The sequence below is a fragment of the Sturnira hondurensis genome, unplaced genomic scaffold (genome assembly GCF_014824575.4).
Source record: "Sturnira hondurensis isolate 20B ecotype Veracruz unplaced genomic scaffold, ASM1482457v3 Scaffold0001872, whole genome shotgun sequence".
Classification (NCBI taxonomy): Eukaryota; Metazoa; Chordata; class Mammalia; order Chiroptera; family Phyllostomidae; genus Sturnira; species Sturnira hondurensis.
This window is the reverse complement of record NW_028074503.1, coordinates 23,090,861-23,114,741: the sequence shown is the minus strand read 5'-3', so window position 1 is coordinate 23,114,741 and position 23,881 is coordinate 23,090,861. Positions and strand designations below refer to the sequence as shown.

Here is a 23,881-nt window from a genome sequence, read left to right as displayed (position 1 = left end):
GATCGAGAACCTGGCAGCTCCAGCGGCTTCCTTCCTGAGCACTCGGAACCTAGCCCGGGAGATAATTCCCCGGGCTCTCAGACCGAGCGGGTGGGGTCAGCAAAGGCATGCGCCCGGGCATCCGGCGGCAGCAGCGGCGAGGGCGGCAGCGGCCAGTGCGGCAGCAAGGGGCTGGGCCCGGGCTGGGACCGCAGACCAGCCTCTGGCCCGCACAGCCTCCTGGACGAAGAATTGAGTGGGGGGCGCAGAGCACGCTGATTTCCGCCAGATTCTGTAAAGGTAGCCGTGGCGAGCGTGGACAGGCGCACCCACAAGAGCACCTCGGTGCAAAGATCAACCCGAGCGTATCGGGGTGGTCGACAAGCGCGAGTTGGAGGCTTCTCCAGCTAGACCAGCCCCCACTCCCTCGCGCCGCCTAGTAGTCGGCCAGTCTGCCGGATCTGAGGGCGTTAGAGACGCCGGGTCTCCAGCTATAAAACCAGCCGGGTACTCCCTTGCAAACCTAGTGCACAGGAACCCCAGGGTCTACACCAAACACCCACCACCCTTACCTCCAAGTAACCGGGTCGCGCGCACGTGCACGCGCGCCAGCGGACACAGTACTACGAGTCCAACTGGGACCACAAGGGGGCTGGCGGGACCTATCTCCACAGAGATCAGGGTCCTCGCGCATCCCCACTACGCTGCAGTCTGCGGTCCCCGCCCCACACTCACGCTGGAGCAGTGTGTACACACACAAATAGCTGGGCGGGGGAGGCAACGCCTCACTCCCGGGGGGTGGGGACGCACACCGCGCTGCCAGCCATCCCTCCTCCCGTTTACACACCGCACCCCCATCCTGCTCACGGCTGCCCCCAACCCCAGCTCCGCAAACTCCACGAAAGCAAACAGCCAACGCCACCCAGATGGACCCCTGCTTGTCTTTTAACGCCAAAAGACAGACATACTAGGTCCCTGGGACACCTCCCACACCGGCCCTCGGGCAGCACGCCGAGCCACCGCCCCCTGCCAACCCTCCCCCGAGACGGGCGTCCAGAACAAGTCACCTGCTCTTCGTCTAGAAAAATCCGAGCCGGAGCCCACCCCGTGACCACTGGAGTCACTCGCCACCGAGAGCGAGGTTTTTCAGAGCCTGTCAACTTAACCCCCACTCCGCCGGGCGGACCTATTCCTCAGGCCCAATAACACCGCGGCGACAGTAATAATAATTTTCACAAAGCCAGTGGAATCGCCACTGTGGGGAATATCCAAAGCCTTAACCTCAGTGGATCCACCGACTCGGTGTTCTCCTCTGCTCCCATCCTTCGTGCCCCCGCGGCCCGCGGGCTCTCCGGGGCCAGAGGGAGGGTACATACCGACTACTGTCTAGACGACAGCCATCCCCGTGCCCGCGGGGTCGGGCGCGCACACACCCAAACACGACCGCTGCCACAGACACAATCCGTCACCAGAGGAGGGAGGGGCGGCGTGCAGACACTCTTTCGGGGTACCTCCCGCAGCCGCGAGGGCAGCAGCCTCCGGCCGGGAGCGGCCCCCCGGAGCCGTGCTCCTGCCTCGGCGGGGCGCGATCGGAACAGCTGCAAGTTTGGCTGCTACTAAACCAACTGCTCGCTGCAGCAAATGCGGGCTTTAAAACAAAAGGGAGAGGAATCACGCTCGCTCTCTTCCTCCCCGCGGGTCGGAACCCGGCACATGTCAGCAGCCACACTGCGCGGCTCCAACGCCTGCCGGGCGCCAGCCGTTCGCCCCTCGGTACCCCCTCCCCGCCGGAGCTCCAAGGCTCGGCTCCCCACGGGGCGGGGCACCCGGCAGGGAAGGGGCAAACCTCGGGAGTGGAGAGATCGTGGAGTGCGGTCCTCGACAGAGAAGGGGGGACAAGGATGAGCGCGGACGCCAGGCTGCCCCTGGCGCAGGGAGGAGCAAGGGGCTAATTGTTTGGGGTGGTTTTTCCCGGATTTGCCTATAAGGACGCAGTCCTCCTCCCGGGTCCCCGAATCGAGCGGCAAGCTAAGGTGACTAAAAGAGAGGGGGCGGACAGGGGGATGCTCACCTCGGGGTTCCTCCGGCCGCAGCTCCGAGTCCGCGTCGGGGGTGGGGGAAGGGGGCAGGGAAGGGGAAGGGAGGGAGGAGGCTCGGGAGAGCCGACTCCTGCTGCGAGTTCCGCGCGTCCCGGCTGCGGAGGGGTTCGGGCGCCCCAGCGCACAAACCCAGCCAAGAAGGAAGGGAGGGAGGGAGGGAGGGAGGGGAGCGAGGGAGGGAGGGGCGGGTGGAGGGGAGGGAATAGAGGAAGGGAAAAAAATATATCCCTGCTCTGACACAGGGAAAGAGAATGTAGGAGTGTGACGTCCAGGCCCCGCCCTCCCCTCCGGCCACGTGCGAAGACTTGAAAGGAAAGAGGGCGGCGGGGAGCCTGCTGGGTAATGTAGTTCGCCTTTCTTTCCCGGGATGGCGGGCCCTGGAGAGCCCGGTGCGACGGGCGAGCTGGGGATGCCGCCGGAGCATCTGAGACAGCCCAGAACAGCGACGCCGAAACGCGCGCCCAGCGCCCCTAGACTCAGGGGGGCCCTGGGTGCGGACCTCTGCTTTGGGAAAACTGAGGGCTTCAGAGCGTTGCAGGCTTGCGAGGAAACGTTTGGTTTTCGGGGCAGGAATGCTTTATGGATGAGGACTTTGGCGCTTAAAGTGCAAATCTGTCCTAATGGCAGATAAAAGGGAGCTTTGTTGTCTGTTATTGAGACGTATATGTTATAATTAACATTTGAACATCTCTGTGGCAGGGGCGGGATGTTGTAATTAGATATACACTTTGCAACCAATTAATTTTCCGTTGGCCTTGCTGGGGGCTGGGATGGGGAACGTGGCGGCTGGGAGAATTCAATACAATGGAAAATCCGGTAATCACTTAACCAAATCACCAATGTTTTCTGAGTACCTACTAGGTGCCAGGCATTGATTGAGCTTGGCACAGAGAGGCATTCAGGAGAAACATACTACACCGTACACCACAGGTGGCAGACAGGAGGCCTGGGGGCCGCATCTGGCCCTCCACCTTGTTTTATCCAGCCCCGCACCTTGTTTCTACCCCGGAGCAGCACAGAGCTCCTTGCCCCTAGTTAAGGAGCAGTTACATTTATACACATTTGGCCCTTTGAAGGCAACGGCCAGGCTGATGTGGCCGGTTGTGAAAATGAGTTTGACACCCCCGCCGTAGGTACACCCTCCAAGGAAAGGGGATAACAACTCATCAGGGGAACTGTGTGATGCAGTCACTGCCGTAGAAATCCACTTATTAATTCAAAGAACATTTGGTGAGCACTTTCTGCAGACAGGACATGAGTGGGAATGCCAAGGCAAGTAGGACCCTCAGTCCCTGCCCTCAAACTAGACGTCTAGCTTAAGGATTGTAAAGTCAATGCAAGTATAGGGGATACGTCCACACTTAACATATAGACATATGCAGAAAGAGCCAGGGAACTCTCAGGTGGAGCAGCCAACAGGATGGAGGGTGGATGGAGATGAGAGAGGGTCAGGGAAAGCTTCCTGGAGGAGGTATTTTAACAAAGGCAAAGGAAGTGATAAGCATCTGACAAAGGTTACAGAGTACAGATGAGAAGGAAAGACAGTAAATTCTGAAAGTCCCAGCAAGTTGGCAGGGCAGACGGGGCAGACTGATTGGGAGTGGGGGTGGAGGGTGAGTCTAAAGGCAGGAGGGGCCTGGGACAGCTGCTCACTGGAGACAGGGCTTAAGGGGGCCTTGAAGAATGGGTGGGATTTCATTTTGTGTGGAGAACTTGTGTTCTGGTCTTGAGGCTCAGCATGAGCCAAACCTTGGACAGAAAGCAAAGCGGAACCCAGCATGGTACAGTGTACTTTACAGTTAGAGAGCACTGGGTGTCAGTCCACTTTCGTCACTTTAAAGCCAGGTCAATTTAGGAGTGTTACATGACTTCTCTGAGGCTGCATTATCGTCAGAGGGGAGCAGAAACAACTGTATCGTAAAGTTGCTGCAGAGGATTAATGAGACATGGAATAGCCTGGCTGTTAGTAAACAACAACAGAAGAGAATCCAGTCCCATCTGTAGAGCAGCTCATTCAATTCCTGTACCTAAGGGCGTGCAGGCCTGTCTTCCGCTCCCTTTTAGAGGGAGGCAGCAGGCCCACGGTTAGACATTCATAAGAGCCAGAGTGGGTACTGGAAGCCAGTTGTCTGGGTGCCAGGTCCAGGCTCCCCCCTCCCCCCGCCCCAACACACACACCGGCCAAAGGACCATGTTTAAACACACCTGACTCCTCCCCCTTCTTTGCTTCTCAGAATCTGCTCATTGGCTCAGCGGTGTGTTATTTTCACACTTTAACATCTGAGTATTTCTTGGGTTTACAAAACACAAAATACTAACAGCACTGGAGACTATCCACCCAGCAGACTGCTGTTTACCTACCTTTGTTGTCAAGGCGGTTTGCACATTTCTGAGAGGCATGCCACCGGCTAGGAAACAAGAATGGAATTGTCTGGGCCGGGGTTCTGCTTTTACTTTAACTCACACCCCAGAGGTGAGAACAGGATCCATCCCAGAGGTGAGGAGAGGCTGAGCTTTGTGCAGAATGCAAAACGTCTGGGGAGAGGGCACACCTCCATTTGGGGCGTGCCTGAAGTGAGAGGGCCCCTAGCAACTGCACAGACTGAGAGCCTGACTCCTGGGTTTGCACCCCACAAGTGACATTCCTGGATCTGTGACCTTGGGAAATTTACCTACCCTCCACAAGGGTGACCTTGGGCAGCTCAGTCAACAACCTTTCTTGGCTTTGTGAGAACTAGCAGCGACAATGTGTTTAAACTGGACCCGACACACCGCACATACTTAGTGAGGATGGATTCCTTTCTTTGACCCAGGGTCTTTCTGGGTCAGAGGCGTGATCCCTGGATTTTCCTTTCTGTGGAGTCAGGCCAGCAGGGCTGGTGCTGTGGGGAGGAGGACTCATCTTCACGTGTGGTGGAGGTTAGCTTTGTCTCAAGGAAGCTTCACCTGGTCCCAGCGGCACAGCTCTGAACCCTCACGGGCTGGCAGTGGTTATGCTCTTCCTCTCCCCACCCTGATGACCAAGGCCTCCAATAGGTGTCCCCACTGAAGGCATGTGTTGGGCTCCCACGCTGCTTCTCCCCTCCTATGGAAATGTACCTCCTTCTTTCTGAATCCTCAGAGCCTGGCTCTCTGCTTTTCCTTTAGCCTAATACCTTCACGAATGTGTGATAGGATAGTCTTTTCCTTTTCTCCTCCAACTCCCACCTGTTTGTATTCTTATCTAGAGCTTTCTGAAATGGCCTCTCAAGACTGGGATTCTGGCTGGAGTGGGGGTCTTTGAGAGGAAGGCTCTGCCAGTCCTTCAGACCCAAGTCTCCCAGAGTGGGAAGCCTGGGGCTTACTTGGTCCCTCATCTAATGTCCCTCCCTCTCTGCTTTGTAGCTGATCTTCCCACCTGCAGGCTTAGGTCAGAGCTGCTGCCGGGTGCAGAGTCAACGAGCTGACCCTGGAATTGGTTTAACTGGGGCAGATTTCAGGTGCCAAGAGTTGCTTTGTCTAACTTGTCATCACATAGCCTAAAAATCAAAAGCCAGAATGTTTCTCTCTGTTTTAAGCAGTTGCTTTTCCTAACTCATACTTCCCTAAGATATTTGTCAAAAGAAATGTTTCTCCTTCCTCCTGCCAGCCTTTCCTCCATCAACCAACGCAACTATTGCGGGCCTGGTGGGAGCCACCTGAGGGCTGGGGGAGACGTTCCCTGCCTTCAGGAGCTGACTAGGCTAGTCTGGCACTCGTGAGATAACGGGGAAACTAATGGAGTGCTGCACTGTGTAAAGGCAACTTGCTTCCTAGAGGGCCGGAATGGACAGAGAAGGCTTCTGGGAGGAAAATGACACGGGATCCATTTATAATGTCCCACAGGGAGGAGATCAGCAGTGGCCTAACACTGGCCTGGGAGGCTTTGCAGAAGTAGTGTCTTTAGGTGAACGCTAGCGAGTGGGTCCATCGGGCATCGGTTTGGTGGCCACTGACCCCGCAGAAGGAAGGAAGTTACTGGTCTAGTGTCTACGCTGTGCTGTGGTGTCAGCTGGGAGAGATAACGCCCTGATAGAACCAGGTTAGATTTCACCCAGGTCTCATCTCAGCTTCCACTACACAAGTCCCAAGACCAACGCCTGACAGGCAGATGGAACGTGATCCTCTAGGGTTGAAGTCAGTGGTGGAGGAAGGGACATCGATAGAGAGCAATGAGCTTGAGAAGGCGAAAGCTAAGTAGGAATGAACCAACAAATAGTTTATGGGGAGCACACTATGCATAGGCATTGCCACACACCCTGGAGAACTAAGTGTGTGAAACTGGGTTCCAGGTCCTGCCTGACCCGACCCTGTTGTGCGACATTTCCTCTCTCTGGGCCTCAGTTTTCACACCTGTCATATGGGAGGGTTGGACTCTACAATCTCTAGAATTATTTCCCAACCTGAAGTTCTCCCTTTAAGAAGTTTACAATTCAGCTGGCAAAAGAAGCTATAAAGTTAAGTAGCCAAAAAGTATGTTTTAAAAGCTGTTTAGTTCCAGCAGAATAGAAAGTGTTTATAATATTCATTAAACAAAGCCCTGAGGTCCATGAGTGAACAGAAAACAAACAGATCTTGTCTTGCAAGATTCAAGAATAATAAATGGCCCTGGCCGATGTGGCTCAGTTGGTTGGAGCATCACCCCTTAACTGAGAGATTGCAGGTTTGATTCCCAGCTGGGGCACATACCTAGGTGCAGGTCCGATCCCTGGTTTCTGGTCCATGTGCAAATGGTTTCCAGTCTGGATGCATGTGATCCCCTGTTTGGGCATGGATGGGGAGGAAACCAATCAATGCTTTTCTCTAGCATCAGTGTTTCTCTCTTTCTCTATCTCTTCCTGTCTCTCTCTAAAAGTAATAGAAAAAATATCCTCAGGTGAGGATTAGAAAAATATGTCAAGAACTAGGTATTCTTCAAGTGCCTAGGGTTCAAGGTCAAACCTTACTGCTCAGGGGTATGAGCACCTCATCCACAGATGGCCTTGTCCATGATGAGGACCTGGGCAAAGATACACCCCCACATCTCTGCAAGAGACAAGTTTCATCGTCCAGCTACACCCTAGAAAAACTGTGCCACCCTCAGCCAGGGAGGGGTAACCAAGCTCACTGGACCAGGTGTCCTTGAATCAAGGACACCAGGCCATTGGCTAGACTTGGATTTAAGTGGCCCTGGCTCTAGCAGATGAACTGAGCCAATCAGATCCTCTTTTGCAAGAATCCACAAGAAAAGGCTGAGAGACCTCTTCTCATTGGTGATTGTGCCTTAGTCTGGTGGAGGGAGAAGGGACTTGTGGCCTTGGTGGGCCGGATGCAAAATGAATAAGCAGAGAAGAGGGGTGAGTGGGAAAAAATGGGAGGGAGAGGGAGAAGAATCTAGAGTAGTCTCAGTTCCTAACTTTCCAATTCTCAGTCACAAGGTGCTCTTCGATTCCTGATATAGTCCTTATAGTAACTCTTCAATCTGTGCTAGCTTGAGCGCATTTCTGGTCTTGGTAATGCAAAGACTCACACCTAGAGCAGCATGGGAGAGAGGAAGTGCAGAGAGAGGATCTGTGGCTATTCTGATCCCTGATCCTGAAGACGCACTCCCTTTTCCATCCTGGACGTCTGCCTTTCCAACTGGCTTATCACAGTTCCTGTCTCCTCAGTCTTGTTTGGAGATGGCACCACCGTTTCGGGAACCTTCCACAGCCTCTACATGCCTTTCTCAAAGAACAGTAGCTATTATACTAACTGAGCAATTACTATTTTTCAGGCAACAAGAAAAACACTTTCTGCGCTTTGTATCACTTAGTGGACCTAGCAGTAGAAGGAACTTCTACAGAAGGAACCAAGGCTAGGAGGAGTGACATAATGTGCCCAGGGGCGCAGTGCCAGCAGGTAGGACACCCCCCACCCCCAAACATCAGGACCTACTATCTCTAAGTCCCCGGCAGCATCTCTTCTCCAGCTGCAGGAAACCTCCCTTTTCCTCTCTGATACATTTATAATGAGGTTTCTTTCTTTGAAATGGGGACTTCAGAGAAGTGTATGCACTTGTTTGTATATATCTGGTGCCCCGAATGATTCTATGCCATAGAAGAATTATCTTTATTCATATAACTCATCAGTCAAAAATTGTTTGATCCAGCCCTGACTGGTGTGGCTCAGTGGGTTGGGCATCATCTGCAAACTGAAAGGTCATCAGTTCGATTCCTGGTCAATGCACATGCCTGGGTTGCAGGCCAGGTCCCCAGTTAGGGGTGTGCGAGAGGCAACCCACCAATGATTCTTTCACGCACAATGTTTCTCTCCTTCTTTTTCCTCCTCCCTTCCCCTTTCTCTAAAAATCAATGGATAAAATATTTTAAAAATATTTTGATCCATATCTATATGTTTTTTGTGTATCTACATATTAATTATATTTACCAGTTATTTAAATGATGGCCTAAAGATGAAATAAGTCCCTTAAAATAATTTTTAAAATGTATGAGTTAATGGTTTGAAAGTTCTTTTGCTCTTTGGGAAAAATGTTTTGTGCCTTTGTTTAACATAAAAGTGACTATTGATAAATATCACAGTATTCTCTTCCTGGTTCTCTAGTGGCTCATTTGGGGACAAAGGCACTTGGGGCCCATGCACTACACTCTGGATTCAGGATGTTTATCACATTCCCCATGTGTTAATAACAAAGTGATTGCCAGAAATACTGACGATGCAGTCTGCTAAATCTGAATGAGGTTCCATTCCTTCTTTAATGTATTTACTACCCTACTGGTTTTTATTTTTTGTAGTTTAAGCAAGTGGTTTACTACATGTAATTATAGTAGTTGAGATGGCATTGCTTATGCATTTTTGTATCCAGGTTTACTTGCCTCATAAAATTAAAAACACACATTCTCTCTGTTATTAAAAAGTCTTTATAGGCACCATTGGAAAAATTACTTAAGTGACCCTTATTTTTTTACCCTAGTGTTCTAAGCACATATAATGCATTTGCTCTAACTTGGATAACATGAATGACAAGCTCACACAGAAATGCGCATTAATCTAGGCTCACAGTGTAGGTCAGAAGAAAAGATGGATACATCTTACAGCAGGTTTTTTTAAAGCTTTTATTTATTTTTTAGAGAAAGGGGAAGGGAAGGAAGAAGAGGAAGAGAAACATTGATTGGTTGCCTCTTGTTGCTTCTTGCACACCCCTAACTGGGACCTGGCCCACAACACAGGAATGTGCCCCAACTGGGAATTGGACCAGCGACATTTTGGTTCACAGGCCAGCGCTCCACCCACTGAGCCACACCAGCCTGTTCCATAGCAGGAGTTTACCAATGGGAATTAGCACGTGTGGGGTGAGCAAAGGGAGGAAGGAGGAGGCAGTAAGTCCATGAAAGTATGTGCAGAGAGGGCGCTTTGAGCCCCAACTCAGGAGGCACACAGACTAGGATGGGAATCTTGCCAGCACCCTGTACGACCTTGGGCAGTGGCAAGCGCTTTGGACTTGGGTCCTCTACCAAACGGGGACATAAGAGTGTCTACCTTGGTGAGTTGCTGTGAGGGTTGAATGAGACCATGTGTGTGAAGCACTTACCACCTTGGAAGGGCTCACTGAGGCTCTGCTTTTAGTTTTTGGTTATTATTGTTGTTTTTTGTTGTTGCCCTGGGGATAGGCTGTGTGGGACCACGAATGAAAAGCTGACCAGTTCAAACTTCGTGGCCCAAAGCAAAGTGGTTAGGTTCTATTTCTAGCGGTAAGGCAGACACTGGAGCGTGACTCTGCTCCGGCCAGGACTAGATCCCAGTGATCCCCAGGGGCCCTTCCGCTTGGTCGCTGCGGGGGGCGGGGCGGTCGGCGGAGCCTGAGGGACCGGGCGCTGTCAGTCCCCCGTGCCACAGGAGTTGACACTCTCCCTCTCTCACCCACGTGCAGACGCAAACGTGCTCACCCCGTCTCTTCCTCTGCTTCAACCATGTTGATTATCAAATTTGTTTATACTCCACTCTTGCGAGGAAGATTCTGAGACAGCTTTTTAAAGTCTAAAATATACCTAGTATCTGAGAATAGGAGTTTATACAAAAGATGCTTTATGAGATGATTAACTCTTTTACAAACGGAGTAACCATAGTTTCTTTAAATAGCAGCTCCTGTGGTGCATTCAACGTGAGATCCGACCAACAACATTTTGCTTCCCTAGCAGATCTTCTGGAATTCGAATGCGTCAGCAGTGGGAGTGTGTTCACAGCACTGGCTGTTTTGGTCAAGTTTGGTACTTTGATCAAGTTTGGTACTTGAATGAATTTTTTTTTTTGGAGATTTTATTTGTTTTTCCAGAGAGAGGGGAAAGGAGGGAGAAAGAGAGGGAGAGAAACAGATTGGCTACCTCTCACATGCCCCCGTCTGGGGACCTGGCCTGCAACCCAGGCATGTGCCCTGACCTACCAGGAATCAAACTGGCAAATTTTCAGTTTGCAGACTGGAGCTGAATCCACTGAGCCACACCAGCCAGGGCGGTTCTTAGATAAATTTTATAAGAAGCTCTTTGAATTTATTTTGTACTGTCTTAAACCAAAGAAGGGGCTCTGCTGTTTTTTTTTTTTTTTATGAATGTCTGTAGAATCTGAGCCATGCAGAGTTAAGGGATTAAACTGACTCTGGTTTGGAGACTATTTAGCTGCTACTTAGTCAGGGAAGCCTGCCGGGAGGAGGTGGAGAGGAGGTTTTCAAGAAAACAAGGAAAGATGCGATTTGGCTGGAGTTGAATGGGATACCATCCCAGGGGAAAGCAGCAACGTGGGCAGATGTTGGGGCTGCTGCTCTGCCTACAGGGCAGCAGCAGAGGCAGCCCGAGCGCCTAGCCTCAGAAGGGCCTCGGAGGAGAGGGAAGCAGGCCCACGCCAGTCCACTGGTCCTCCATCCCAGGAAACGAATTCTGCCTGGCACAGAGATAAGAGGCGTGGCGCTCCCTTTCTGCCAAACGTGCCTTAGTCCAGGCCGATCAAAGACACCCTTCAGTGCGCCTGTTGCCCTGTCAGCCTGATGGTCACTAGAGGGCACCTGCGATTGGTAGGAAAATGGTATTAATTTAGTTACATTTTTTTTTCCTCTAGAAGGAATTTTAGTCCTAGGCTACTTAAAGTACTCAGATGTAATCTTTGCCTGAGCAGACTCGTAATCGCCTTGTAATTTAATTACTAAGCCAACACCAGTGAACTCTTCTGCTCTCAGCTGAGTTGTAATTTTCAAATTTCAGCTTCTTGGGCGGGGCCTAGCCTTGGAAACAGTAGCTATCTAGACACAGGTCTTAACCTAGGCCGTGCTTTGTGAAGCCGGTTGGCTGTGGGATTAGCTCCAGAGTTGCCATGAAATGCGAGCATGCTGTGAGTGGTCCACCTACCTCTCAACTACAGTGGATGTTCATTTCCACCAAAGCACATTCCAGCTTGTCCTGGCAGTCACTTCTCTATTCCGTACAGTCTCCTTCCACCTGGCATGTTTGATTTCCTCAGCAGAGAGGGAGAGGGAGAGGGAAAGGGAAGGGGTTATTATAAGAATGGGCTCACACAAATATGGCCAAGAAGTCCTAGCGTCTGCAATCCACAAACTGGAGAACTGAGCAATCCAGTGATGTAATTGAGTCCCATCAGAGTCTTGAGAACCAAAAGCACCAAGGTTGGAGGGCGTGATACAATGGATGCCTCAGCTCTAGCAGAGAGAGTTGAATGTGCCCTTCCCCTGCCTTTTTGTTCTAGTGGAGCCCTCAGCAGATTGGATGACAGCGCCCTGCCCTGCTCCCCCCCCACAATATAGGTGAAGAATCCAATTTACTCAGTCTACCAATTCAAATCCTACTACCTGGGCACTTCTTAGGCCAGTCACATTGGCACATAAAATTGACCATCATAACACTCTGTGTCGGTTATCTCATTTCTCACACTATCATTCCCATTTTACGGATGAAGAAACCGAGATTCAGCCCTGGCTGGTGTAGCTCAGTGGATTGAGTGCGGGCCTGTGAACCAGACGATCACGGTTCGGTCCCCAGTTAGGGCACATGCCTGGGTTACAGGCCAGTTCCCAGCGGGGGACACACAACAGGCAACCATACATTGATATTTCTCTCCCTCTCTCCTTCCCTTCCCCTCTAAAAATAAATGAATAAAAATCTTTAAAAAAAAAAGAGAAAGAAACTGAGGTCCAGAGAGTTTATATGATTGGTGATTTGCCCAAGGCCATGAAACCAACTAAGCACTGTGTGCCACTGAGGAAGGCTACAGGATTTCTCAACACAGAACAAGGCTTGCTTATGAACGGACAGGAAAGCCTCTCGTAATGCAGTTATTTTCTTATGCTTCTAAAATTTAGCGCCTTTCCTGGTGGTGATGACAACAGACAACAAGAAAGACAACCATGACAATGATATTCAAGAAAAAAAAAGAAATTGAATATAACCAAATGTTCAGCTATAATCTCCATATGTAAAAAACCATGAGTATTTGAACATTTTAGTTTATAGAGAACTAAATTGGGCTGTGATTATTCATATAAGGGAATTACTACTTTGGAGAAGGATTCGCTGAATTATCCTCTTCTGACAAGGTTCTCCCATTCATTTAAAATAGGAATTAATTTATAACGGTGTGATGAATATATAGCTCTCTCTCAACCCGTCTGCTGCCCAGCACAAAGCCAAGTCAGGTTGCTGAAATGACTGTGATCTTGGGGTAAAGATAGTGGGGATGCCCGCTCACCTCAGCACTTGAGCGTTCCAACTACACAAGGATTCGTACACTCAACTACCAAACCACTCTTATTAATCTTGGTGAAAATGATGAAGTGCCAGAGAAATGCCAAAGAACAAAACAAAACTGGTTCACGTACTCACTACCGTTAAACCTCCTGTTGCCCCACCACGTATGTGCCATACGTATTACATGCATGATTTCATGTCATCTTCACAAGATCCCTATGAGGTAGATAAAGCTCCTGTTTTATAAAGGAGGAAACCAGGCCTTGGAGATGTTTTATTAACTTGTCGGATTTCTAAGAGGTGGAGTCCAGGTTTGAGCCGAGCACTGTCTGCCGGCCAGCGGGGAATTCATAACCTCCTTTCTGTACTGCCTCTGTGCATCCTCACCCCTATCTGTGTATGCTCACCTCCAAGGTGCAATGCATCAATAGAACCAAAGTATATGACCTTGGTGCTTGAGCATTTCCTTATATGGCAGTGGGGGTGGCTGGCCTGCTGAGGTAGCCCTGCCCCCTGCCTGAGACTATAAAAGAGCAATCCAGCACCAGCTGGCCCTCTGACTCTGTGAATTCCTGGTCACCCATGTCCTCTGTGCTGAGTTCTAGTGCCCAGGGCTAGTGACTGCTGAGCTTCAGGCACAGTCAGCGAGCTCCCCTGAGGCAGTGATCCTCTGTCGGTCCTTTACCCAGCTTGGCATCTGTTGGAGGTGGTGATCCCTGGCAACAGGCTCTGTGAGCCAAGCACCATGCCGCGAGTCCTGCAGGCTCCTGCACTGATAGGGAAGGGCACTGTTAAGCACATGAACTGCAGTCTGAAGACCATGCCTGTTGGTGTCTCCTCATCCTTCAGGCACATGCTTCTGAGAGGAGAAAAGTGGCAGAAACCAAGGAGGTGCGCATCCATGCATTTTCACTGTGAGGCACTTGTGTTCAATACCACCAGCAATGTGAGAGAAAAAAGGGAGCTAGCCTGTCTTGCTCCTTCCTGTCTTTTGCTTAATACCTCAGCAATGTGAGTCAATTCCTCCCGCTTAGGAGGATGTGTCTTGCCCCTGGTTCTGTGTTCTGGCTCCTGCAGCTTCCTTTGCCTGCAGTGTCATCCAGCATCACTTCCAGTCTTTCTGTTTATCTTTAAGTTGCTTGTCACCCTCCAGGAAGTCTGCTCGAGTTCCTTGCTCTAGGCTCCCTGTCCATGTCTCATAGCACAATTGAAACATCGCTTTATAACAACCCTGTATGGATCTGCCTCCCTCACTGGTACAAACTTTAAAGCCATATATTTGCTTTTTTCTCCTTTGCGTGCCCAGCAACTTGCACCATGCTGGTTAAAATTATGTAGGTGCTCAATTAATAAGCATATTTCACTTTAATCTAGCACTTACCATGTGCCAGGCAGCATGCTAAGAGCATAATGGGCATTGTGTCATTTAACTGTCACAACTCAAGGACTGGAGCACTAATATTAATTCCATTTTACAGATAAGGAACTTGAGGCTCGGAAAGATTAAATTACTTGCTCAAAGTAATCCAGGGAGTAAGTCCTGGACCAAGGACTCAAAATCCAAGCGTAGAACTCCACACTCTTCAACACTGCAGAATACTCCCTCCTCCAAACTGGTGGATTCTAAGACTAAATATTTTAATGAGCTCTGTATGCATTGTCAGAACCTCAGTGTTGCTGGTGGTGAGAAAAACGGGGTGACATAAAGCCCAGAAATTCAAATTTGGATGCAAGGAAATGTCTTCTCTCTTGATCTCTGTTAGTAATTCCACAGGTACTTATTGCGTTGGACTTAAGTGTGAGCTCAGCATCATGTGAATGGCTGTGGGGAAGCAAAGAAGATAGAGGAGTGAATGATGTGTTTCTGGCCCAGAGGGCTTGCTGATGTGGTGGGGAGACACAGGGACAGAGCAGAACAGCCCAAGGCCAAGTCTGGTGAGCAGGGCTGGAGGGCTGGGGGTCAGAGAGGCAGGGGAAAGGCCCCGGTGGAAATGGTGGAGAAGGGTGGCCAGAAAGGGGATTGCAGAGCACAGAGCTGTCTTGAATGAGAGCAGGACCTCCTTGCTTGGGTTCTTCCTTGAGTCAAAGCTCCCACAGAGCCGGCCTGGAAGGTGCCTGCATGCAATGCAGAATTGCTGCAACAACGCTCTCCATGTTTGTTTCTATTGCTAAGAATGGAAGTTGGGGCTTTCTGGTTGGGCCTGGACAGGGAGAGAGGCTGCTCTCCAAGCCCCAAAGAGCTGCTCCTGTTGCCCCGTGTCCCTGTGACCTTCTGTGGTGTTTGGAGAAAGGCAGCTGTGTGAGTGTCCCCATAATGGAGTCTTAAGAGCTGCTGGCTTTTGAAAGCCCTCACCTCTCTGTTCTCTCCCCAGGGAAGCCAAGGGATAATTGGGTATTATGTGCAGCCTCTAAGACACAGGGCCCTTTCAGCAGGACGGTCCCCTGGGAGTGGCTGTATTTGTGTCGACTGCAGTTTTCCCTGGGCAGGTGAAAGCAGGAGCCCAGGCCCGGTGCTGCCTTAGCAGAGCTGGGAATCGTACCTGGGTTTGGGGACTGCGGTGACATTCATAGTGACACAAAGCTGGGAGCAGTGGAGGCTGTGACAATGACCACAGAATGTGATCTTAGGACTAAACTACTTTCTTCTCCCTCTGGTGGAGGCTGTGAAAAGAGCTAATGTGGTCGTCCATCAGCGCTGCCTTTTCCTCTTGTGCAAGGAGGCTGACTTGACCGTGGCTTCTCCCTCTTGGCCGCCTTGATCCTCCTCCTTCCTCCAGATGTCTAGTGCCTTTGGTCTTTCTTCCATTTCTCCTTTCTCAGAAGCTATACTTGGGAAGAGCGCTGTTGCCCGGAACTCATAGCCGTGGAAGAGAGAATTCTGAACAGGAGCCAAGGGGCTGAGAATCTGGTGCTGGCTTGGCTACTGCCTGGCTTTGTAAACGTGGGCAAGTCACGCCCACTTTCTCTGGTCCTGTCTCCTCATGGACAGAGTCATGGAGCTGGAGCAGAGACTAGATCAGCGGTTCGCTACCCTGGTTGTAGACTCCAATGATCTGGGGTTGCTTTGTAAATGCCTCTGTGTGCAAGATCCACCGTAGCCCAATTAAATCAGAATATTTGGGGGCAGAGCTCCTGGGGGGGGGTTGAATGTGAGGCCAGGCTGGAGAACCTCAGATCAGATGACCTCTAAGATCATGATTTTCTTAGAAGTGCAGAGAATCACCTGGTTGGCCTTACGAGGGTTAATCGTCTCTGAGACAGGGATTTTCTTAGAAGTGCAGAGAATCACCTGGTTGGCCTTACGAGGGTTAATCGTCTCTGAGACAGGGAAGGAGACCATTTCCCCAGTGAGGTCTTTGTGTTGCACTGCTCTGGATTGTGTTTGAGCGTTCACACGCTGCCCCTTAGGGTGGGTACAGCACACTTTTATGCTTGAGAATTCAAAGGAAAAACTGCCAGGTGAGTAGTGCAGCCCCAGAAGGCAACCTGTCTCATCCACTTTGGGGGTCGACTCCAGGAGAGGTCACCCCAGCCTGACTCTACCAAGCCAAATTGAGCTGTGGTCCTAGAGTGTCCTAGAGGTGGAAAGAATGATGGAAGGGGACTCAGGACCAAGCCAGGAGGAAGAGGAGCTGGAATAGAGGCTCTGGCCTGGCTTTTACCATTCCACCCTGGCTCGTGGGTTGAGCAGCCACTCAGTAATCAGGCAAGACCTCCAGACTTGGAGGCTAGGACTTGAGATTCATTCCCTGGGGAATCTGTCAGGGCCGTGCTGATATGCACACAGCTGAAAGGAAGATGGCACCTTGGCTACATCATTTCCACATGTCCCATTCCCCACCTTATCATGTATGATTGCATCTCATTATGGCACACCCCCTCCACCCCCTTCCCCTCCTGCCCTCTCCTTCCTCCCTCTCGTCCCAGTCAACTTCCTGGTTTTAGCCAAAGGGTGACCATGGCAGGAAAAACTTTCTGCACTGGCTTCCAGGAAGCATGGGGTCATTTTCTTGTGGGAGGGAACAGCGCTGCCTTCCCAGCAGACCCAGCTCTGACAGTCTTTTGTCTGCTGCTTATGTTTCTGCCAAGCTTTTGCCATGTCCTGCTGGGTGGGATAAACAAATCTGGGCGCTCTTTTCTGTGTCTGACCAATAGAGAATGAGCCGACTGCCAGCGAGGAGGGCGATGCTTCCTTGCCAACGGTGGGGGTGGCAGAGGCAGAGAATCCTCCAGCTGGGCAGTTTGGATCGACGCACAGCATCACACTGGGCCAGCTGCAGGTGTTCCGGATGGCCCGCCCTGAGCCTGTCTGTCTCCCTTTCCAGCGTCTGTTTATGTCCCACTGCCATCACTGTCCCCCTGGAACGTGCACCAAGTGCCCGGGCACACCGCACACCTGGAATGGCAGCAGGAGGCTTCCTGATAGAGGTGGTGTTTTCAGGCACATGCCTCTGAAAAGGAGTGCAGATGAGAGAACTTCATTGTGGGAGGCATTGCAGGCCAGAGGGAAGTGGACTGGGCGGCATCTATTGACAGCGCCTGGGTATGGCCATGAGGAACTCAGTACTCCAGAAAGTGAGAATGTTTTTATAACAACAACCTATCTGCAGCGAAGACTAGCCCAGGAAACCTGGGTTGGGTGGTTACAGTTCCTAGAAGCCATTAGTAGGTTAAAACATTAAGTGCCATATGTTTCATTTATATGAAGGTCAAGAACAGGCCAAACAGATTGAGGTGAGAAAAGCCAGAAGAGTGGTTACCTGTGGGAGGAGCAGACTAGGAAGGGGCAGGAAGGAACCATCTGGAGTAGGTAAGGGAAATGGTGTACGTCTTGACCTGGGTCGTGGCTACACAGGTGTATTTAAATGTGAAAATTCATTGAAGTGTATGTAAATGTACATTTACAATTAGTGCACTCATGTATATGTGATAAACCTCAAAACAAAAAATTTTTAAAATTTTTTGTGTGCCTACTGTGTGCCAGGTACTGTGCTAGGCACTCAGGACACGTGTTTTTGTAACAGGAACAGACAGCCAGGCAATTGTAATATGGTGTATCAAGTGCGGTTGGCAGGGACCACCGGTTGCCGTTCACATCCATCTTCTCCGTCAGCTGGGACAGAAACCTGACCCTTAGCTGGAAACACTGTTCCCAGGATAAAGATTTCTTCACCAACATGTGGCCCCTGGGTTAGCTGCTGGTCGATGCGACGTAAATGGAAGTTCTGTGTGGGACACCTGGAAAAACTGCTTAAAGGGAGGGCCACCTTGGGTACCACGGCATCCTGCTGGTGCCTGCAGCGGGGACCGGCTGCTGTTTGGGATTGTGGGGCGACCTCCAGGATGAAAAGCATGCACTGAGGATGTCAGAGCAGACGGAGATGAAGGTGGGTGGCTCTGAGAGCTGCCGTGCCAGTCCCACCCTGCCTACCTTCAGACGGTCTCTTCCACGAGCGAGCAAACTCGTGTGCGCCTAAGTCACTGTGGTTCCGGTCTCCATTCCTCACAGCCTAAGGAAGCACGAGTTCAGAAAAAGGCGTGGGAGACCTGGTAAGGGTCTAGCTCAGCATGTATGGCAGGTTGTCATTGGAGACGATTCTTAGACAAGGCACCACTTGAGCTGAGGCTTGAAGGACACTTAACATTTGGTTAAGAGATATAATGAGTGTTTTAAATGCCTCCATGAGAATCCCATCTGGGCGGGAACATCTGTAAAGGGTTGTTGAAATCCAGCCAAAAAACCTCTCTCTGACCTTCAAGACGCTAATAATTGGATCTGCTTCTTGGATAAGCAGCAACTGGCAGTATCTTTACCTTTTTTTTTAGTGGTTATTTGAATAGTTGTTGATAAAATAAGTGAAGCTTTATTCCTTTATTTCATTTGGAAGGTACTCCTAATAAAAATACAAGCTCTATTTTATGTTTAGCTGTTGTTCCTTTCTTTGGAAACTCAAAACTTTATGGTGGAAAACAGGCAAGACCTCTATTCCAAAAACTACAGAGCATTCCTGAGACACATTAAAGACCTAAGCAAACAAATTGGGATGCTCATTATTGTTAAGATATCCGTTGCTCTCCAAGTGAGACCTTTCTTCATTTTCTCATATGATCATCTTACGCTGTAATTTTTTCTGTAAGTTCTGCTTTGGGTGCATTCCACAAATTTGATATGTTTTGTTTTCATTTTAATTCCATTCGAAATATTTTCTAATTCTCACATGACATATTCAGCTCATGGGTTACTTGGAAGCGTGATACCTAATTTGCAGATATTTGGGGATTCTCCAGATGTCTTTCTGTTATCTGTATATGGTACAATTCCATTGTGGTCTGAGATCAGACTTTCTACAATTTCAATTATCTTAAAATAGTTGAAGGTTGTTGGATGGGATATCTTGGTGACTATTCCATGTGCACTTGTATAGAATGTGTTCTGATGTCATTGTTTGGAATGTTGGACAAATCCACTTAGCTCAGGGTGGTTGACCACCTTGTGTGGGACTGCCAAGTCTTTCCTGATTTTCCTTCTACTTGTTCTATTGATGAGCATCCCCGTGCGCTAAGGGCAGGGCCCCGGTGCCAGAAGGACTTGCCTCCATGGTCCTTCCCTGGGTGCCTGCACTACAGGGGGAGTGCCCTCCGCATTCTCTCACCCTTCTTCCCTTCCCCATGGCGGACGTCACTGGTGCTTGTTGCCTGGTGCTTGCCAGACTGGTGGTGGGTGTGGAGGGGTGGCAGTGGGGCTCTCTGCTGTTCCGCTTCAGCCTCAGCCTGGAGCAGGCCCTGGGCTCTCTGTCTTGGGAGTGGGGTTTTCCCCAGGACCCTGGCTTTCTTCCAATAACAGGAGACTTCATGGTGTGAGCTCAGGACCGTGTCCTTCTCCTCCTGTCAGAGTAGCAACTGATTTTTTCTCTTCCTCCAATCACAGTGTGGCTTCCAGCCCCTGTGTCCTTGGGGCCATGGGGTTGCCACCCTTCCCCCATGTCCTAATGCCTTTCACAGAGTTATGTCCCCTCCCCTCTCCCAACCACGGAGGACAGTTTTCTCTGGTCTTCCACCCTGCCCCACATCTCCTGCGAGGGCCTGGTAGAGGTCCATGCAGCAGAGGCGCTGAGGGATGGGAGCTGCCTTGTGCCTGCAGCTCACTCCCAGGAGCCCTGTGGTCTCACACTAGCCCACACTCGGCCTCTGTGATTCTGCCAACATTTTAGCCGCAGGCTTCTTGCTGACACGTGTGGTGGCCCTGTCTTCCTCCTTTGCTCACAGGTGAGCCAGTGCTCAGGTGCTGTGTGCCTTTAGAGGAACCTGTCGGCGTTGCCCTGTGACTTCAGTGTTTCGCTGGGCTCAAGAGAAGTTATGACTAGGTAGACTTTTGGCCTTTCTCTTTTTGTTAAGTCAAGAGTGACACTCTTTTCAGCATTCTACATTTTAGGTGGAAGCCAGAAGTCTAAATATATTTTTAGAGGATTCATTTTTATCCCGAATCACTTTGTTTTTTTTTTTTTTTCAGAACTCCTATTTATCCCCTATGGATGGGGATAAATTGTACCATAGAAATGATTCTCAGGAATACATGCCTCAGGGTCTGCGGGACGTTGCAAAAGCACCATCCCAAATGTGCGTTCAGTCATATTTGATAGTGGCGTAGTACTCAAGGCGCGCGCTCCCAGCGAGGACACTCATTTGAATGTTCAAGCTCTACTGGTTCTTTACAGTCGCATTACTGTGTGATTACAGGAAAACTGAAACATATGGTTCCCTAGATCTTGGTAAAATTAACTAACTTCTCCAAGCCTCAGTTTGCTCATCTGTCAAATGGGGATGATCATCACTCCCACGCCATAGGATTAGAGGGAGTACATAAAGAACCGAGCGCAATTTAATAACAAGTGCTGAACAAATGCAGTATTTTTGTGTTTTTAAATATTATTATGCTCCATGCCGGCGAGTTGACTCCAGTTTCTGGAGGCCCTGTGGGTGAGTGGTGTCCACGACGTCCTGTCCCCACTGGCCCTGCTCAGCTTCTGTGGACTCACGTGGCTTCTCCTATGGCATCAGCCCACCTCATACTCAGCCTTCCTCCTTTCCTGCTGCCTCCGATTTTCCCCAGTAGTTCTGTCCTTTCCAAAGAACCCTGCCTTCTCACGATGTGCCTGAAGTGGGACAGTGTAATTTTTGTCATTTTGGCCTACAGTGACGCTTCGGGCTTCATGAGCTCTAAAACCCACTCGTTCGTTTTTCTGACGGGGCAGGGTATCCGTGGAACTCTCCTCCAACACCGTCATTCAGAGAATCAAGTTTCTTCCTGTCAGAAGTTTCTTCCCGCCCAGCGTTTGCATCTGTGCACAGTGTTGGGGACACGAGGGCGTGGATGGTCTTAGCCTGGGTCTCCGAGGACACATCTTTGCTCTTGGTGATCTTCCTAGGTCTCCCATTGCTGCCCTTCAGGGTCTCAGCCTTCTTGTGATCTCTTATTTTTTTATTATTATAAAAAAGATAAGTTTTCATCCTTTTGTTTGAGAAGGACGACCGTATTATTATATTGCCCGTGTGAAATCATTAATAACAATCCCCTTTCACTTTCAAAAGTGTCCCCGTTTGGACAGGAAATTATATATCATTCCACGAAGATTGGGTAGCTAGTAAGCTGGGGCAGCAAGGATTTGAACCCTGGCCACTCTGAGTCAGAACTGTGGGAATCACAAGGTTAAACGTGAGAAGACTCTCCTGGGCAGAAGCCAGGAATTCTCCTTCCTCTCCAGCTTCTGCGCAGGCTTTGTTCTAGGATGTTCCCCAGACCAGGAATAAAGCACCCAGTATATTCCGTATGCAGAAGGTCCCCCTCTCTTCTTATCGACTTCCTGTCCTGTTCTTTCTTGTTTTCCTTGTATTTTCTAGTCTGAATAGCTCTCGTTTTGATCCTTTCACAAAATTCTTACTTAGGGTTTCACGATTAGCATTTAAAGGCAATTCTGCTTCACTTCAAAGAGGCTCCCTTTTTTAACACAAAACAGCACTCAAGACCTGGCTTGTGCATGTTCAACTAGAATCGTTAGACCAATGTCGGCACTCTGGGGACACAGGAGGGGTCTCTCTGGGGACGGGTGAGAAAAGGCAGGCACTCGACATCTACTGAGTGGCTTCCTCTGCATCCTCTCCTCCTTTCTTGGTGACAAACGGGGACCTTCCTCTTTGGGGGACACCCCTCCTTCCTCTGTCAGGAATGGAGCAGTGACTCAGACCTGGTCGGTCCCTGACCTCCAGGACCTTGGAGATGAGTCTGGGGATGCCGCCCAAGCTGGCGGGCATTGTCCCGGCACTTTCTTTAAGATGCTGGAATGGAGACACCATCTTTCACCCTGGGGGCCGAGTGGGTGAGAGTGGGAACCTGGAGCTGCCTGTGGTCATTTCTGCCTCCTCCTAGAGATGTGAGGGAAGGAAGCCATCCCAGAGGAAATGATAGCCAAAGATGGAGACAGATTCCTGATGGGTTTCGTCTCTCTGCCCGCCTTGTAGCTGGAAGAGTCCAGATTACTATAAGAATTTTCTAGGATATGTGGTAATGGTAAAGTAATTACTCAGGCTTCTCTGGTGAACATTGTCCAAAACACCCAGCAGTAACCCCGCCTGCTGACCACCGAACGCCCATTGTGACAGACCTATTGCTCTGCACATCTTCCCGTATCTCTCCCTCTTGGTGTGTCTTTTGCAGCCCCTTTAACAGGAAGCGGGTCCTATTTCCCTACTTGTTGAATCTGGGCTAGTTTATGACTTTCTTGGAACAGAAGAATGGGGTACAAGTGACAGGGTGCTGGTCCCAAGCCTAGGCCACTGTCACGGGAAAGAGCTCAGGCTGGCCTCCCGGAGGATGAGAGACCACAAGGAGGCGAGCAGCGCTTCTCCACACCACAGCCATCCACTCACGTAAGCAGAGCCGCTGAGCCGCCTGCCCCTGGCCACAGGTGCGTGGGGCAGCCCAGCACAACGCAGAGCTGCCCGAGTGAGCCGAGCTTGAGTTTCCGGCCTCCAGAATTGTGGTCTAAATAAATGGTGGTTATCTTAAGCCATTATGTTTTGGGGCGACCTGTTTTCCCAGCAGTTAGATAACTGGTACTCTTATTATGACTGAGGTACTTCTATAAATATTAGTCAAGCACACTAGCTTTGAAGACAGACAAATCTGATTTTGAGTCCTGGTTCTATAATTTATTAGCTGTATGACTTTGGGGACCTTGGGAAAGTTTTTTTGTTTTTTGTTTTAACTGTCTCTGTTTGAATTTCTCATCTGTAAAATGGATACAATAATAGTACTTATAGAGTTTTGTTAAGATAAATGGGATGATGTTTGTGAAGTACTCAGGACAGTCCCTGAGGCACACAATATACCTTTACACGCATGGTCTGTCTCAGGAGGTAGCAGCCATTATATCCATTTATACACCAGGACTGAGGCCCAGGGGCCTAACTTCATCATAAGAGCTACCAGATATGGAGGGCACACCACATTCTGAAATTTTCCTAAGCTACTAAATTGGAGGCACAATCCAGGTGAGTCCAGGTGAGTCCAGGTGAGTCCAGGTGAGCCCAGGTGAGTCCAGGTGAGCCCAGGTGAGCGGAGGCCTGTCTAGGGCCAGGGTGGGAAGAAAAGTCTGCCCTCTCACCCGTCAGAGAGAGCATGGCGACTGGACGCCATGAGTCTCCAGGCTGATGTTTGTCTCAGGGAGGAGCTGAGCCTGAGAACAGGGGAGCGAGGAAGGCCTGTAAGGTTCCAGGGAGGGGCCACATCTTCTTCCTCTCTGCTTTCACCCAGGGCTGAGAGGGAAGGGGTCCTGACTGATGCATTTCCCCAGTTACTTTTTCATTTGGCTTCCCACAATTGGGTCATCTGCCACTGAGCCCCACGGGGCACCTTGTCTAGACTCGGTCCCTGCCCAATGCAGGCAAAGCCAGAACAATGAATCACATAATAAATAGGTCTTGGACTCTGTGTTCTTTTAAGAGTCAGAGCAATTCCATCCTAATTCTTACATCCAAATTATACTTCTGCACGTATACTTG

General features: G+C 50.2%; 1 protein-coding gene across 2 annotated transcripts in view; it reads right to left on the bottom strand.

Moving 5' to 3' along the window:
• Positions 1-2,353, bottom strand: part of CTIF (cap binding complex dependent translation initiation factor) — a 249,813-nt gene extending 247,460 nt beyond the window's left edge. For both annotated transcript variants that reach the window (XM_037034004.1, XM_037034011.1), the window contains exon 1: positions 2,051-2,353. The gene's annotated coding sequence lies outside the window, so the exon portion shown is untranslated. The remainder of the gene's footprint in view (positions 1-2,050) is intronic.
• Between the last annotated feature and the right edge of the window lie 21,528 nt (positions 2,354-23,881).